This window comes from Schistocerca gregaria, unplaced genomic scaffold, assembly GCF_023897955.1.
Source record: "Schistocerca gregaria isolate iqSchGreg1 unplaced genomic scaffold, iqSchGreg1.2 ptg000169l, whole genome shotgun sequence".
Lineage (NCBI taxonomy): Eukaryota > Metazoa > Arthropoda > Insecta > Orthoptera > Acrididae > Schistocerca > Schistocerca gregaria.
In genome coordinates, this window is record NW_026061724.1 from 2,120,387 (window position 1) to 2,139,228 (window position 18,842).

At 26.3% G+C, this 18,842-nt stretch overlaps 3 long non-coding RNA genes across 3 annotated transcripts in view; 1 reads left to right on the top strand and 2 right to left on the bottom strand.

The window, feature by feature from the left end:
- LOC126302232 (uncharacterized) overlaps positions 1-18,842 on the bottom strand; it is a 179,977-nt gene that overhangs the window by 90,630 nt on the left and 70,505 nt on the right. The gene's annotated exons all lie outside the window — the stretch shown is intronic.
- Positions 1-18,842, top strand: part of LOC126302222 (uncharacterized) — a 130,231-nt gene that overhangs the window by 90,553 nt on the left and 20,836 nt on the right. The gene's annotated exons all lie outside the window — the stretch shown is intronic.
- On the bottom strand, positions 875-17,474 carry LOC126302220 (uncharacterized). Its single transcript, XR_007553126.1, has 2 exons — positions 16,543-17,474; positions 875-1,225 (listed from the first exon to the last, which is right to left on the bottom strand). It is a non-coding gene; the product is annotated as an uncharacterized LOC126302220 (long non-coding RNA).

Here is an 18,842-nt window from a genome sequence, read left to right on the forward strand (position 1 = left end):
AAACCAAAAGATATAATAGCAAGCTTAATAAAAAATATAAAAGAATAAAAATCACCGCCCAAAAAAATTAAAGCCAATAACATTCTTATGAAGACAATTCTAGTATATTCAGCTAAAAAAATTAAAGTAAAACCACCCGCACCATACTCAATATTAAGTCCTGAAACTAACTCAGATTCCCCTTCAGCAAAATCAAAAGGAGTACGATTAGTTTCAGCTAAGCAAGAAGCAAAACAAGCTAAAGCTAAGGGAAAAGAAATAATAATAAATCAACAATAAAGCTGATAGTTTATAAAATCAAACATATTAAAACTACCAATTAAAATAATTAAAGACAATAAAATTAAAGCTAAACTAACTTCATAAGAAATTGTTTGAGCAACAGAACGAAGAGAACCTAATAATGAATAATTTGAATTAGAAGATCAACCAGCAATTATAACAGTATAAACACCTAATCTAGTACAACATAAAAAAAATAAAAATCCATAAGAAAAAGAACACATATAAGTTAAATAAGGAAAAATTACTCAAACGGCTAAAGAAATCATTAAATTAAAAACAGGAGAAAAATAATAAAGTAGGTAATTAGATATAATAGGAATTGGCTGCTCCTTACAAATTAACTTAATAGCATCTCTAAATGGCTGAGGAATTCCAACAAAACCTACCTTATTTGGACCCTTTCGAATCTGAATATAACCTAAAACCTTACGCTCTAATAAAGTTAAAAAGGCAACACTAATTAAAACACAAATAACCAATAAAAGAAAATTCAAAATAAATATAAATAAATCATAAAGTATCAATACTATTTGTAGAAAAAATCTACATAAATGAATTCTAAATTCAACACATTAATCTGTCAAAATAGTAAATAAATTAATATTAATCAATATAACAAAAAATATTTTAACCATATGGTCCTTTCGTACTAATATGGATTAACAATCTTAGGATAGAAACCGACCTGGCTCACGCCGGTCTGAACTCAGATCATGTAAGAATTTAAAGGTCGAACAGACCTAATCATTGGGCTCCTGCACCCAAAATTTTTCTTAATCCAACATCGAGGTCGCAATCTGCTTTGTCGATATGAGCTCTCAAAAACAATTACGCTGTTATCCCTAAGGTAACTTAATCTTATGATCATAAATTATGGATCAAAACAACAAACATAAATAAATGATATAATAATGAAGAGTTTATCTATTCTTCATGTCACCTCAACAAAACATCATCATTAAATATAGAAAGACAAACAAAAAACTATATAAAAGTAAAATGTCAAGCTCTATAGGGTCTTCTCGTCCTAAAGAAGAATTTAAGCCTTTTGACTCAAAAGTTAAATTCAAAAATTTATTAAGAGACAGTTGATTTCTCGTCAAGCCATTCATTCCAGCCTCTAATTAAGAGACTAATGATTATGCTACCTTTGCACGGTCAAAATACCGCGGCTCTTTAAAAATACGCTCAGTGAGCAGGCCAGACCTCAAAATATAAACAAGAGGACATGTTTTTGATAAACAGGCGGAAATCAATTTTGCCTAGTTCCTTATAATAAGTTCACAAGGTAAAAATTTCATACAAATAAATATACTAATTCTATCATTATTACAAAAATTTTAAAATTAAATTAATAATCTTAATAAAAAACCTAAAATATTTATAAAATCAAAATAAAAAATAATGAACTAAAACGTAATCTTTAAGCTAGCTGGTTTAAAGCTTACTATTATATATTTCTATAAAATAAATTATAGGTTATTAACTTCAAAGCTGATCCCTTAAAGAATAAATAAGTTAATATTTTTACTTAAAAAATTAAATAAAAACAAATAACTTTAAAAAATTAAATTTTTTCTTAAGAAACTAGATATCTTGGGAAACGATTAACATCTCATTTCTATAAATAATTTAATAATAATTATGATACATTAACTATAAATTATTTATAAATCAACCCAAATCGAGACAAGTAAAATAAATACTAAAATTTTGATAAACCCTGATACAAAAGGTACAATAAATAAAATCTACTTAAAAAAATTTAAAATAATATTTCATAAAACACTTACATTACCAATAAACTATAATTTAAAAAATCAATTCTATAAAATATACTAAGACAAAAATACAATAAAATTATTTATATTAAATAATTAAATAAACAAAAAATAAATATAATAAAATAAATAATCAAGATATCCTGATTTGCACAGAAAAATTTTCAGTGTAAATGAAACACTTTACTAATAAGTTATATCTTGAAACTCTTCCTAGATACACTTTCCAGTACATCTACTATGTTACGACTTATCTCATCTAAATTGAAGCTACTTTAAAATAAAATAGAATAATCAATAATGAGAGCGACGGGCGATGTGTACACATCTCAGAGCCAACTTCAGTTAAATTAAATAAATTAAATTACTATCAAATGCACCTTCATTAACAGTATTTCACTATCAAATCCGTTATAAACAAAAATCTATTGTAACCCACCTCCTCTTAACTATAAGCTGCACCTTGACCTGAAATATTTTATAATTATAAATCTTGAGAATTATAACTCTAAAAAGATTCTCTGATAACGGAGATATACAAACAAATAAATTAAGTAGAGTAAATCGTGTATTATCAATCATGGGGTAGGTTCCTCTGAATGGAATGAGATACCGCCAAATTCTTTGGGTTTAAAGACCTTAACTAATTAACATTTAAAATAATAAGGTATCTAATCCTAGTTTATTATTTAAATTTCACAGATTCATAAAAAGGGCCACAAATAAATTTTAACATTTCACCTTACAAATTTATATTTCAACCCTAATAATATAAACAACTGTTTTAACCAATAATATTCACTTGTATCAATCGTATAACCGCGGCTGCTGGCACGAATTATGCCGATACTAAATCAATTGCTAAATCCAAAATCACTTGATAATTAAATCAAATTACTGCAAAAAGAACATTTAGTCTAACAAAACTTACATATAATACAAAGAAAAAGTGAATAAACAAGCAAGAATAAAACTTTTAAAAATAAAAAATAAGAAAATTTTAAATCTATTAATTCAGGAAAAAATAAAAGATTCAAATATTTAAAGAAAAAAAAAGAAAAAAACCACATACATTAACAAAAAAAAGAAACTCCCCTATGTATGACCACAACAACTTCTCTATTATATATAATTAAAGATTAATATGGAACATGTATAGCAATAAATGTATTATATTCTTTCTTATTTAATCTTTCTTTTCACTAATAAATAAAGAAAGATTAAATAATATAAGAAATATATTTTGTACAATTATGTAATTTAATATAATATGTTATTAATATGAATTCTTTTTTTTATATTAAGTTAACTTTCATATATATTAGTTAAATAATCTAATTATAGATAATTTTCATAATTATATTATTATAATTAATATAATTATTTATATTAATTATAATATTTTATATTAAATTAATAATTTTATTTATTATATCCAATTATAATAATATTAAATATTAAATTACATATTATTATATATATTATATTATAATAACCTATTTTAAGCTAAAAACATAAGTAGCTATAATCCTAGGTAAATAATTGCATTAAAATAATCAATTGATAATGGTAAGATGAACTTATATTACTTTAATTTCAATTAAATGTAATATATTAATATAAATTATTTATTATATATATATATATATATATAAATAAAATGAATAGGATAAATTAATCCTAATTAAACAAAATAATACATAAAAGAATTTCAAAAAAAAACTTTCGATTTATATATTAAATAAATGAAGTGCCTGATTAAAGGGTTACCTTGATAGGGTAAATAAAGTAAATAAAATTACCTTAATTAAAATTACATAAGATAGAATTAAACTACCTCCTTTAGTATCAAAAACAAACGTGCATCATACACCTTAATGTAAAAAGGTAAGCTAAACAAGCTAATGGGTTCATACCCCATTTATAGAGGTATCAATCCTCTCCTTTTTAATGACCAACAACTCTACAAAACTTCTCTTCCTATCAACATAATGATAGGAATGATCCTGTCCATTTCATCAAATTCCTGATTTGGGGTTTGAATAGGACTTGAGATCAACTTACTTTCATTTATTCCGCTCCTAACAAGAAATAAAAATATAATAATAAATGAATCATCAATTAAATATTTTATTGTCCAAGCAATAGCATCGACAATATTAATATTTTCAATTTTGCTGATTCAAATAAAATATCCCATGGGATGGGAAACAGAATTTATCCCATCAATAATAATTAGATCTAGACTATTATTAAAGATTGGAGCTGCACCTTTCCATTTCTGATTTCCAGAAGTTATAGGAGCATCAAGATGAAATAATTGTTTAACATTAATAACATGACAAAAAATCGCCCCAATAATGGTCTTATCTTATTGTATTCAATTAAGAACTTTTATTTGAACAATTATTATCTTAAGAATTATTATTGGGGCAATAGGAGGTTTAAATCAAACATCCTTACGACAACTTTTAGCATATTCATCAATCAGACATTTAGGTTGAATAATTAGATCATTAACAGTCAGAGAAAACATCTGAGAACTATACTTCATTATTTACTCACTATTAAGATTAATTATAGTTTTATTATTTAAGCAAATAAATTTATTTTTCATAAATCAAATTTACTCAGCCAGAAATATAAAAACCGAAATTAAATTCATAATATTCTTATCTTTATTATCTTTAGGTGGACTACCACCATTCCTTGGATTCTTACCAAAATGAATTGTAATACAATCATTAATAGAAAACAATATAACAACTATTATAACTATTATAGTTGTATTAACTACAATTACACTCTACTACTATATACGTATTAGATTCTCAGCTCTAATTATATCATACACAGAAAATTCGTGATCTATAAAGATAAAGTCCCAAAAATCAAGAATCATTCTTCCTATAACAGTAATAATTTCAACAATAGGATTGATTTCAACATCAACCTTAATTTCATTATACTAAGGACTTAAGTTAATCAAACTAATAACCTTCAAAGTTATAATTAAAAGAATAATCTTTTAGGCCTTAGTAAAATTTTACACCTCTAGAATTGCAGTCTAGAATCATAATTGAATATAAGACCTAAATATGATAAGAGAGAAAACATCTCATAAGTATATTTACAGTCTACCACCTAAAATTCAGCCATCTTACCGCAAAAATGATTATTCTCAACAAACCATAAGGACATTGGTACTTTATACTTCATATTTGGAGCATGAGCAGGAATAGTAGGAACATCAATAAGAATACTTATTCGTGCTGAACTTGGCCAACCCGGATCTCTAATTGGGGATGACCAGATTTATAATGTTATTATTACAGCTCACGCATTCGTAATAATTTTCTTTATAGTAATACCTATTATAATTGGTGGATTTGGTAATTGACTTGTTCCACTAATAATTGGTGCACCAGATATAGCATTTCCACGAATAAATAATATAAGTTTTTGATTACTACCACCTTCACTAACCCTTCTTCTTACATCTTCTATAGTAGATAATGGTGCTGGTACAGGATGAACAGTTTACCCTCCTCTAGCAGGAGCTATTGCACATGGGGGTGCATCTGTAGATCTAGCTATTTTTTCACTGCACTTAGCAGGTGTATCATCTATTCTTGGTGCAGTGAATTTCATTACAACAGCAATTAATATACGATCAGAAAGTATAACTTTAGATCAAACACCTTTATTTGTATGATCTGTAGCTATTACAGCATTACTTCTCCTTCTTTCACTTCCAGTTTTAGCAGGAGCTATTACTATATTATTAACAGATCGAAATTTAAATACATCATTCTTTGACCCTGCAGGAGGGGGTGACCCAATTCTATATCAACATCTATTTTGATTCTTTGGACACCCAGAAGTTTATATTTTAATTCTACCGGGGTTTGGAATTATTTCACATATTGTATGTCAAGAAAGAGGAAAAATTGAATCATTTGGAACATTAGGTATAATTTATGCTATACTATCAATTGGACTAATAGGATTTATTGTATGAGCACATCATATATTTACAGTAGGAATGGATGTTGACACACGAGCATATTTTACATCAGCAACAATAATTATTGCTGTACCTACAGGAATTAAGGTATTTAGATGATTAGCTACATTATATGGAACTAAATTCAAGTTCAATCCACCATTATTATGAGCTCTAGGATTTATTTTCCTATTTACAATTGGTGGATTAACAGGATTAGTATTAGCAAATTCATCACTTGATATTGTATTACATGATACATATTATGTAGTAGCCCACTTTCATTATGTATTATCTATAGGAGCAGTATTTGCAATTATAGGAGGTGTCATTCAATGATATCCACTATTTACAGGATTAACTATAAATAATACATGATTAAAAATCCAATTTACAATTATATTCATTGGAGTAAATTTAACATTCTTTCCTCAACACTTCCTAGGATTAGCAGGAATACCTCGACGATACTCTGACTACCCAGACGCATATACATCATGAAACGTAGTATCAAGAATTGGGTCTACAATTTCTATTGTAGGAATCATTATATTCATTGTAATTATATGAGAAAGAATGATTACAAACCGAGCAATTATATTTAGAGCTAACATAAGAAGATCAACAGAATGACTACAAAATAACCCTCCTGCAGAACATAGTTACTCAGAATTACCATTAATCTCTAGATTCTAATATGGCAGATTAGTGCAGTAGATTTAAGCTCTACAAATAAAGGTTTGACCTTTTATTAGAAAATATTTATTAATGGCAACATGATCAAATTTATCTCTTCAAGATGGAGCTTCACCATTAATGGAGCAATTATCATTCCTTCATGATCATACTATGGTCGTATTATTATTAATTACAGTAATTGTAGGTTATGCCCTAAGTTATATATTATTTATTGCCTATACTAACCGTAATATACTTCATGGACATTTAATTGAAACAATCTGAACAGCTTTACCAGCAATTACATTCATTTTCATTGCCCTTCCATCATTACGACTATTATATTTACTTGATGATTCAGTAGATGCAATAATTACAATTAAAACCATTGGACGACAACGATATTGAAGATATGAATATTCAGACTTCATAGACGTAGAATTTGACACTTATATAACACCAGAACAAGACCTAGAAAATGATGGATTCCGACTACTAGATGTAGATAACCGAACAATCCTACCAATAAATACAGAAGTACGAGTATTAACAAGAGCATCAGATGTTCTACACTCATGAGCAGTTCCTGCATTAGGGGTTAAAATTGATGCAACGCCAGGTCGGTTAAATCAAGGAACATTCACAATAAATCGACCTGGATTATTCTTTGGACAATGCTCAGAAATCTGTGGAGCAAACCACAGATTTATACCAATTGTAATTGAAAGAACTTCAGTAAATTTATTTATTAAGTGATTTTCTAAGATAATTTAAGGAGTTAGTTAAAATAAATAACATTAGAGTGTCAATCTAAAGTAACTAAAAAAAATTAGTACACCTTGAAATTCATCAGATGACTGAAAGTAAGTAATGGTCTCTTAAACCAAATAATAGTAAATTAACGACTACTTCTGATGGGGAAATTATATCCAAATCCCTCAAATATCCCCTCTTATATGATTCTCACTATTCATTATATTTTCAGCTACATTAATCTTGTTTAATCAAATAAACTTCTTCTCATTTAAACCTAACCTTATTAAAAGAGCAGAAAAAGGAACAATTGAAATAAAAAACTTAAATTGAAAATGATAACAAATCTATTCTCAACATTTGACCCATCAACTAACATCTTTAATTTATCATTAAATTGAACTAGAACATTTCTAGGACTATTATTAATCCCATCACTATTTTGACTTACACCATCACGAATTAACATTATCTGAAATAAACTAAATTTAACCTTACATAATGAATTTAAAACACTTCTTGGACCAAAATCATTTAATGGAACAACATTCATTTTCATCTCAATTTTTATTATAATATTATTTAACAATTTCATAGGATTATTCCCTTATATTTTTACTAGAACAAGACATTTAGCATTAACATTTGCAATTGCCCTACCTATATGGCTAAGATTTATATTATTTGGATGAATTAACCATACTAATCATATATTTACACACCTTGTACCACAAGGTACACCGCCTGCATTAATATCATTTATAGTACTAATTGAAACAATTAGTAATGTTATTCGACCAGGTACATTAGCAGTACGGTTGGCAGCAAATATAATTGCAGGACACTTATTATTAACCTTATTAGGAAACACAGGACCATCTATAGCAATAAACTTAATCTCATTACTAATTATTGGACAAATACTTCTATTAATTCTAGAATCAGCAGTAGCAATAATTCAAGCCTATGTTTTCTCAATTCTAAGAACTCTATATTCTAGAGAAGTATATTAAACCTATGTTAACAACTCACTCAAACCACCCATTCCACTTAGTAGACTATAGACCTTGACCATTAACAGGAGCAATTGGAGCAATAGTCCTAGTATCAGGACTAGCAAAATGATTCCACCTATTTAATATTAACTTATTCATAATTGGATTTGGAATTACCCTACTAACTATAATTCAATGATGACGAGATGTAGTACGAGAAGGAACATATCAAGGATTACATACAGGATTTGTATCAATTGGATTACGATGAGGAATAATTTTATTTATTGCATCAGAGGTATTATTTTTCGTTTCTTTTTTTTGAGCATTCTTTAGAAGAAGATTAGCACCAACAATTGAACTAGGAATACTATGACCTCCAATAGGAATTCAACCCTTTAACCCTATACAAATTCCATTACTTAATACAGCTATGCTTTTAGCATCAGGAGTAACAGTAACATGAGCACATCATAGTTTAATGGAATCTAATCATACTCAAGCACTACAAGGATTATTCTTCACAGTGTTATTAGGACTATACTTTACAATACTTCAAGCATATGAATATTGAGAAGCACCTTTTACCATTGCAGATGCAGTTTATGGATCAACATTCTTTGTTGCAACAGGATTCCATGGTTTACACGTAATTATTGGAACAATCTTTTTATCAACATGTCTACTTCGACACTCAATAAATCAATTTTCACCAAGACATCACTTTGGATTTGAAGCAGCAGCATGATACTGACACTTCGTAGACGTAGTATGATTATTCTTATATATCTCTATTTATTGATGAGGTAGATAATTGTTTTTCTAGTATAAATAGTACATTTGACTTCCAATCAGAAAGCTTGATATAAATCAAGAAAAACAATTCTAATTCTATCAACAAGAGTTTTCATTAGATTTATTATTCCAATAATTGTTATAATCCTGGCAACAACACTATCAAAAAAATTAATTAATGATCGAGAAAAAAGATCACCATTTGAATGTGGGCTTGATCCAAAAAGATCAGCACGAATACCATTCTCAATACGATTCTTCCTAATCGCAGTAATCTTTTTAATTTTTGATGTAGAAATTGCACTAATTCTACCAATTGTAATTATTTTTAAAACTTCAGACATTATAATCTGAACAGTATCAACAATATTTTTTATTCTAGTTCTATTAGGAGGACTATACCATGAATGAAACCAAGGAGCATTACAATGAGCAGAATAAAGGGTTGTAGTTAAATATAACATTTGGGTTGCATTCAAAAAGTATTGATATTATCAATCAACCTTAAATAGAATAAGAAGCGAAATATTGCAGTCAGTTTCGACCTGGAAGATTGGTATGTACTACCCTTATTCTTATTAATTGAAGCCAAAAAGAGGCGTATTACTGTTAATAATATAATTGAACTATAATAGTTCCAATTAAGGAAATGTAAAGCCAATATGAAAGCTGCTAACTTTTTATATTAGCGGTTAAACTCCGTTAACATTTCTAAAATTTATATAGTTTAAATAAAACATTACGTTTTCACTGTAAAAATAATATATCTATATTTATAAATACTTAAAAGTAAAAATACTTCCTCAACATCTTCAGTGTCACGCTCTAATTATAAGCTATTTAAGTAAACGAAAAACAATATTACCAAAATAAATATTCAAAAAATAAAAGTTAAAAGATAAATCTTGAAATTAGAATCATATCAATCTTGAATATAACCAATTAAATAAATAAATAATCTATATAAACCTTGACCACCAAGTAATTCACCTCAACTATAATCAAATGACTTAGATGAATAATAACCTATTTTTAAAGGAATATATCTAATAAACTTAGTTGAAAGAAAAGGTATAAATCATATAGAACCAGCAAATCTAACAAAAGAAAGTATACTTAAAGAAAATAAATTATGAGAAAAATCAAAATTAGAAATAAGATAACCTAAATAAGCACCTAAAATAACAACTGTAATAGTTAAAAACTTTAAATAATAAGGTAAAGCAATCACATGAGGAATAGGAAAAATTAATCAAGATAAAAGACTACCACCAAAAACAGCAACAAACAATAGACCAATTATTCCAAATGAAATATAATAACCCTTATCATCAAAAGAAAATCTAGAATAAAAATTATTATCACCAGATATTGAATAATAAAACAAACGAAAAGAATAAGAAGCAGTTAAACCAGTAGAAAAAAAATAAAGAAAAAAAATTAAACAATTAATTCATCTTAAACAAACCATCTCAAGAATTAAATCCTTTGAATAAAATCCCGCTAAAAAAGGTATTCCACACAAAGATAAACTAGAAACATTAAAACAAACTGAAGTTAAAGGTATGAAATTAACAATTGATCCTATAAAACGAATATCCTGAGAATCCTTCAAATTATGAATTATTGAACCTGCACATATAAATAATAATGCCTTAAATAAAGCATGAGCCAATAAATGAAAAAATGCAAGCTTTGGATAACCTATAGCCAAAATTCTTATTATTAAACCAAGTTGTCTTAAAGTAGAAAGAGCAATAATCTTCTTTAAATCAAACTCAAAATTAGCGCCCAATCCCGCCATAAATATAGTTATACAACCAATTAAAAGTAAAAATCAACCACAATTATAAGTATCCAATATTGGTCTAAAACGAATTAATAAATAAACACCAGCAGTAACAAGAGTAGAAGAATGAACTAAAGCAGAAACAGGAGTAGGAGCTGCTATAGCAGCAGGAAGTCATGAAGAGAAAGGAATCTGAGCTCTCTTAGTTATAGCTGCTAAAACAATTAATATAGTAATGAGCTTTATTTCAAAAGAATTAGAAATAAAATCATAATAATAAATATAATTTCAACCACCAAAATTTAACATTCATGCAACAGAAATTAAAATAGCAACATCACCAATACGATTAGAAAGTGCAGTTAATATACCAGCACTATAAGATTTTACATTTTGATAATAAATAACTAAACAATAAGAAACTAAACCTAAACCATCTCAACCTAATAAAATTCTAATTAAATTAGGACTAATAATTAAAAAACCTATAGAAAGAATAAATATTAAAACAATAATAATAAAACGATTTATATTCTTTTCACCAGATATATAATCCTCTCTATAATAAATAACCAAAGAAGAAATATATATAACAAAAGATATAAAAATAAGAGATATTCAATCCAAAATTAAAGTTATAACAACTATAGAACCATTTAAATTGAAAAGCTCACACTCAACAAAAACTCTATAATCAATTATTAAATAATAAATACCTAAAATAAAAATTATAGTTCTCTAAATAAACAAAGAAAAAAAACTCAAAGAACAAATAGAAAATAAATTCACGGCCTAAGATGAAAAACTTCATATCATTGATTCCACAAAACAATATTTTTAATTAAAATACTTAAGCAAACTAAACAAAGAAATATTCACCCTTTAAACAGAGAATATTTAAAGGCAATCAATGTAAAAGTAAAAGATGATATTCACGAAAATAACCAAGAGAACAAGTATAAACACCAGAATAATAATTCCCATGCTGAGAATAAGAATATATATACAAAGTATAAACAGCTCTAAAAAAAGATAAAAAAATCAAAGCAAAGAATCTAAAAGAAGATCAAGATATAATTCTATTTAATAATCTAATTTCACCTACCAAATTTAAAGAAGGAGGAGCAGCCATATTTGATGATCTTAAAAGAAATCATCATAAAGCCATTCTTGGCACCAAATTAATTATACCCTTGTTAATTAATAATCTTCGTCTACCTAAACGTTCATAAATAATATTAGATAAACAAAATAAACCAGAAGAACATAAACCATGACCAACCATTAGAGAAAGAGAACCTACACAACCTCATCAATTCATAGTCATCAATCCACCAATAACCATTCTTATATGAGCAACAGTAGAATATGCAATTAAAGACTTTAAACCAAAATCAACCAATAAAGGAAAATATAAAGTATTAGAAAAATCATAAACCTTAAATAAAACTAATAATAAAGGTAATCTAGCAACCAAAGTATAAAAAATTAAATAAACACCAGCCTGCAAACGCTCAGGTTGATAACCCCAACCCAAAATTAAAAGTAAAGTAGGAACTAATCTAGCCTCAAAAAAAATATAAAAAGAAAGAAGACTTAATGTAGCAAATGAACAATAAAGCATAATTATTAAAATCAAAACCATAAAAACAAAAAAATTAGAATGATATGAACTTAAATAAACTGAACCTCTAGCAGTGATTATTAAAGAACAAATCCAAAAACTAAGTAAAATTAAACTAAAAGAAAAATAATCAATACCAAAATAATATCTAATTATATTCAAATCAGCATATGAATAAACACAAATTATAAAAACAAAACCCGACAGAAACATTAAAGAATGAACCAACCATCAACAATTATTTAATAAACAAAGAGGGATCAAAAAAATAGTTATAAATAAATACTTTAACATAAAGATAAACCAAAAGAATTAAAAAAATCATTACCATGAGAACGAATTATTGAAACTAAAATAGAAAGACCTAAAGCACCCTCACAAACAGAAAAAACTAAAAAAATAACAGGAAAAAAATAATCATAATCAAAGTCAATAAGAAAAACAATAACTAACATAAATAAAGAAGAACAATATATTCTAATCTCAAAAGAACCAGTAATAAATGTTTACGTTTAGAAGAAAAAACATAAACACCAACAAAATAAATCAATAAAGAAGTAAAAATAGAGAATATAAACATTAGTTTTAATAGTTTAAAAAAAACGCCGGTCTTGTAAACCGGAAGTAAGTCCAGCCCCCACTTTTAAAACTTCAGAGGTGGAAAAGCTTCCATCATCGGTCCCCAAAACCGGTATTTTAAATAAACTAACCCCTGAAATGATCAAAATAATAATTATATCATTATCAAATGTAATAAATATTAATTTTATTAAATTAAGACACCCAATATCAATAATGCTTTTTATTATCCTTCAAACCTTCCTAGTTGGATTAATAACAGGAACAATAATAGAAAGATATTGATTATCATATATTTTATTTTTAACATTTCTTGGTGGTATACTAGTATTATTTATTTACATTACAAGAATTGCATCAAACGAAATATTTCAGCCTAAATCAATCACTATAATTATTACATTAATAATGTGAGTATTTATCATATTAATATTAATTATTCTAGATATATCTATATTTATAGACTTTTCCAAAAACACCGAAACTATAAATATTGATAATTCAATCAATTATCAAGAAATAACAATATCTTTAGAAAAATTATATAATAGACCAACATTCATTATTACAATAATAATAATAATTTATTTATTTTTAGCACTACTAGCAGTTGTTAAAATCACCAATATTAATCAGGGACCTATTCGTAAAATAAGATAATGACTAAGGAATAAACCCTTACGATTAAGACATCCTTTAATTAAAATTATTAATAACTCTTTAATTGACTTACCTGCCCCAACAACTATTTCATTTTGATGAAATTTTGGATCCCTATTAGGGTTATGTTTGGTAATTCAAATCGTAACTGGACTATTTTTAGCTATACATTATACATCAAATATTGAAATAGCATTCAGTAGTGTAGTACACATCTGCCGAGACGTAAATAATGGTTGAATTATCCGAACCTTACACGCAAATGGAGCATCTATATTTTTTATTTGTATTTACTTACATGTAGGACGGGGAATTTACTATGGATCTTATATATATATATATACATACCTGAATAATTGGTACAGTGATTTTATTTTTAGTTATAGCAACTGCATTTATAGGATATGTCTTACCCTGAGGCCAAATATCTTTTTGAGGTGCAACAGTAATTACTAATTTATTATCAGCAATCCCATACTTAGGAACAGATTTAGTCCAATGAGTATGAGGAGGATTCGCTGTTGATAATGCAACATTAAATCGATTCTTCACATTCCATTTTGTATTACCATTTATTATTGCTGCTATAGCAGCAATTCATTTATTTTTTCTTCACCAAACAGGATCTAATAATCCTCTTGGACTAAATGGAGATATTGAAAAAATTTCATTCCATCCATACTTTACCTTTAAGGATTCTATTACATTTGTAATAATAACATCATTATTAATTATACTATGTTTAATTAATCCTTACCTATTAGGAGATCCAGATAACTTTGTACCTGCCAACCCATTAGTAACACCAGTTCACATTCAACCAGAATGATATTTCCTATTTGCATATGCAATTCTACGATCTATCCCTAATAAGTTAGGAGGTGTTATTGCATTATTTTTATCAATTAGAATCTTAATAATTTTACCATTTTATAATAAAACACCATCCGAGGCATTCAATTTTACCCTATTAATCAAATTTTATTCTGAATTATAGTAGTTGTTGTATGCTTACTAACGTGAATTGGTAAACGAATTGTTGAAGAACCTTATATTATAACAGGTCAAATCTTAACAATTATTTACTTCACATATTTCTTAATTAATGTCCATGTCGCAAACGCATGAGATAAATTAATTAAGGAATACAGTTAATTAGCTTAGGAAAAGCATATGTTTTGAAAACATAAAATTAGAAGTTTAACTCTTCTATTAACTTTTCTCAAAAAATTTCACTAAACAAATGAGATAAATAAAATCTTTAAACCAACAAAGAAAATGAAAAAATTCAAAGATAAAGGTAAAAAACTTTTTCAAGCTAAGTACATTAATTTATCATAACGGAACCGTGGTAATGTTCCACGAACCCAAATAAAACCAAAAGATATAATAGCAAGCTTAATAAAAAATATAAAAGAATAAAAATCACCGCCCAAAAAAATTAAAGCCAGTAACATTCTTATGAAGACAATTCTAGTATATTCAGCTAAAAAATTAAAGTAAAACCACCCGCACCATACTCAATATTAAATTCTGAAACTAACTCAGATTCCCCTTCAGCAAAATCAAAAGGAGTACGATTAGTTTCAGCTAAGCAAGAAGCAAAACAAGCTAAAGCTAAAGGAAAAGAAATAATAATAAATCAACAATAAAGCTGATAGTTTATAAAATCAAACATATTAAAACTACCAATTAAAATAATTAAAGACAATAAAATTAAAGCTAAACTAACTTCATAAGAAATTGTTTGAGCAACAGAACGAAGAGAACCTAATAATGAATAATTTGAATTAGAAGATCAACCAGCAATTATAACAGTATAAACACCTAATCTAGTACAACATAAAAAAATAAAAATCCATAAGAAAAAGAACACATATAAGTTAAATAAGGAAAAATTACTCAAACGGCTAAAGAAATCATTAAATTAAAAACAGGGGAAAAATAATAAAGTAGGTAATTAGATATAATAGGAATTGGCTGCTCCTTACAAATTAACTTAATAGCATCTCTAAATGGCTGAGGAATTCCAACAAAACCTACCTTATTTGGACCCTTTCGAATCTGAATATAACCTAAAACCTTACGCTCTAATAAAGTTAAAAAGGCAACACTAATTAAAACACAAATAACCAATAAAAGAAAATTCAAAATAAATATAAATAAATCATAAAGTATCAATACTATTTATAGAAAAAATCTACATAAATGAATTCTAAATTCAACACATTAATCTGTCAAAATAGTAAATAAATTAATATTAATCAATATAACAAAAAATATTTTAACCATATGGTCCTTTCGTACTAATATGGATTAACAATCTTAGGATAGAAACCGACCTGGCTCACGCTGGTCTGAACTCAGATCATGTAAGAATTTAAAGGTCGAACAGACCTAATCATTGGGCTCCTGCACCCAAAATTTTTCTTAATCCAACATCGAGGTCGCAATCTGCTTTGTCGATATGAGCTCTCAAAAACAATTACGCTGTTATCCCTAAGGTAACTTAATCTTATGATCATAAATTATGGATCAAAATAACAAACATAAATAAATGATATAATAATGAAGAGTTTATCTATTCTTCATGTCACCCCAACAAAACATCATCATTAAATATAGAAAGACAAACAAAAAACTATATAAAAGTAAAATGTCAAGCTCTATAGGGTCTTCTCGTCCTAAAGAAGAATTTAAGCCTTTTGACTCAAAAGTTAAATTCAAAAATTTATTAAGAGACAGTTGATTTCTCGTCAAGCCATTCATTCCAGCCACTAATTAAGAGACTAATGATTATGCTACCTTTGCACGGTCAAATTACCGCGGCTCTTTAAAAATACGCTCAGTGAGCAGGCCAGACCTCAAAATATAAACAAGAGGACATGTTTTTGATAAACAGGCGGAAATCAATTTTGCCTAGGTCCTTATAATAAGTTCACAAGGTAAAAATTTCATACAAATAAATATACTAATTCTATCATTATTACAAAAATTTTAAAATTAAATTAATAATCTTAATAAAAAACCTAAAATATTTATAAAATCAAAATAAAAAATAATGAACTAAAACGTAATCTTAAAGATAGCTGGTTTAAAGCTTACTATTATATTTCTATAAAATAAATTATAGGTTATTAACTTCAAAGCTTATCCCTTAAAGAATAAATAAGTTAATATTTTTACTTAAAAAATTAAATAAAAACAAATAACTTTAAAAAATTAAATTTTTTCTTAAGAAACTAGATATCCTGGGAAACGATTAACATCTCATTTCTATAAATAATTTAATAATAATTATGATACATTAACTATAAATTATTTATAAATCAACCCAAATCGAGACAAGTAAAATAAATACTAAAATTTTGATAAACCCTGATACAAAAGGTACAATAAATAAAATCTATTTAAAAAAATTTAAAATAATATTTCATAAAACACTTACATTACCAATAAACTATAATTTAAAAAATCAATTCTATAAAATATACTGAGACAAAAATACAATAAAATTATTTATATTAAATAATTAAATATACAAAAAATAAATATAATAAAATAAATAATCAAGACATCCTGATTTGCACAGAAAAATTTTCAGTGTAAATGAAACACTTTACTAATAAGTTATATCTTGAAACTCTTCCTAGATACACTTTCCAGTACATCTACTATGTTACGACTTATCTCATCTAAATTGAAGCTACTTTAAAATAAAATAGAATAATCAATAATGAGAGCGACGGGCGATGTGTACACATCTCAGAGCCAATATCAGTTAAATTAAATAAATTAAATTACTATCAAATCCACCTTCATTAACAGTATTTCACTATCAAATCCGTTATAAACAAAAATCTATTGTAACCCACCTCCTCTTAACTATAAGCTGCACCTTGACCTGAAATATTTTATAATTATAAATCTTGAGAATTATAACTCTAAAAAGATTCTCTGATAACGGAGATATACAAACAAATAAATTAAGTAGAGTAAATCGTGTATTATCAATCATGGGGTAGGTTCCTCTGAATGGAATGAGATACCGCCAAATTCTTTGGGTTTAAAGACCTTAACTAATAGTACCCTGGTAAATATAATTAACATTTAAAATAATAGGGTATCTAATCCTAGTTTATTATTTAAATTTGACAGATTCATAAAAAGGGCCACAAATAAATTTTAACATTTCACCTTACAAATTTATATTTCAACCCTAATAATATAAACAACTGTTTTAACCAATAATATTCACTTGTATCAATCGTATAACCGCGGCTGCTGGCACGAATTATGCCGATACTAAATCAATTGCTAAATCCAAAATCACTTGATTATTAAATCAAATTACTGCAAAAAGAACATTTAGTCTAACAAAACTTACATATAATACAAAGAAAAAGTGAATAAACAAGCAAGAATAAAACTTTTAAAAATAAAAAATAAGAAAATTTTAAATCTATTAATTCAGGAAAAAATAAAAGATTCAAATATTTAAAGAAAAAAAAAGAAAAAAACCACAAACATTAACAAAAAAAAAAAGAAACGCCCCAATGTATGACCACAACAACTTCTCTATTATATATAATTAAAGATTAATATGGAACATGTATAGCAATAAATGTATTATATTCTTTCTTATTTAATCTTTCTTTTCACTAATAAATAAAGAAAGATTAAATAATATAATAAATATATTTTATACAATTATGTAATTTAATATAATATGTTATTAATATGAATTCTTTTTTTTATATTAAGTTAACTTTCATATATATTAGTTAAATAATCTAATTATAGATAATTTACATAATTATATTATTATAATTAATATAATTATTTATATTAATTATAATATTTTATATTTAAATTAATAATTTTATTTATTATATCC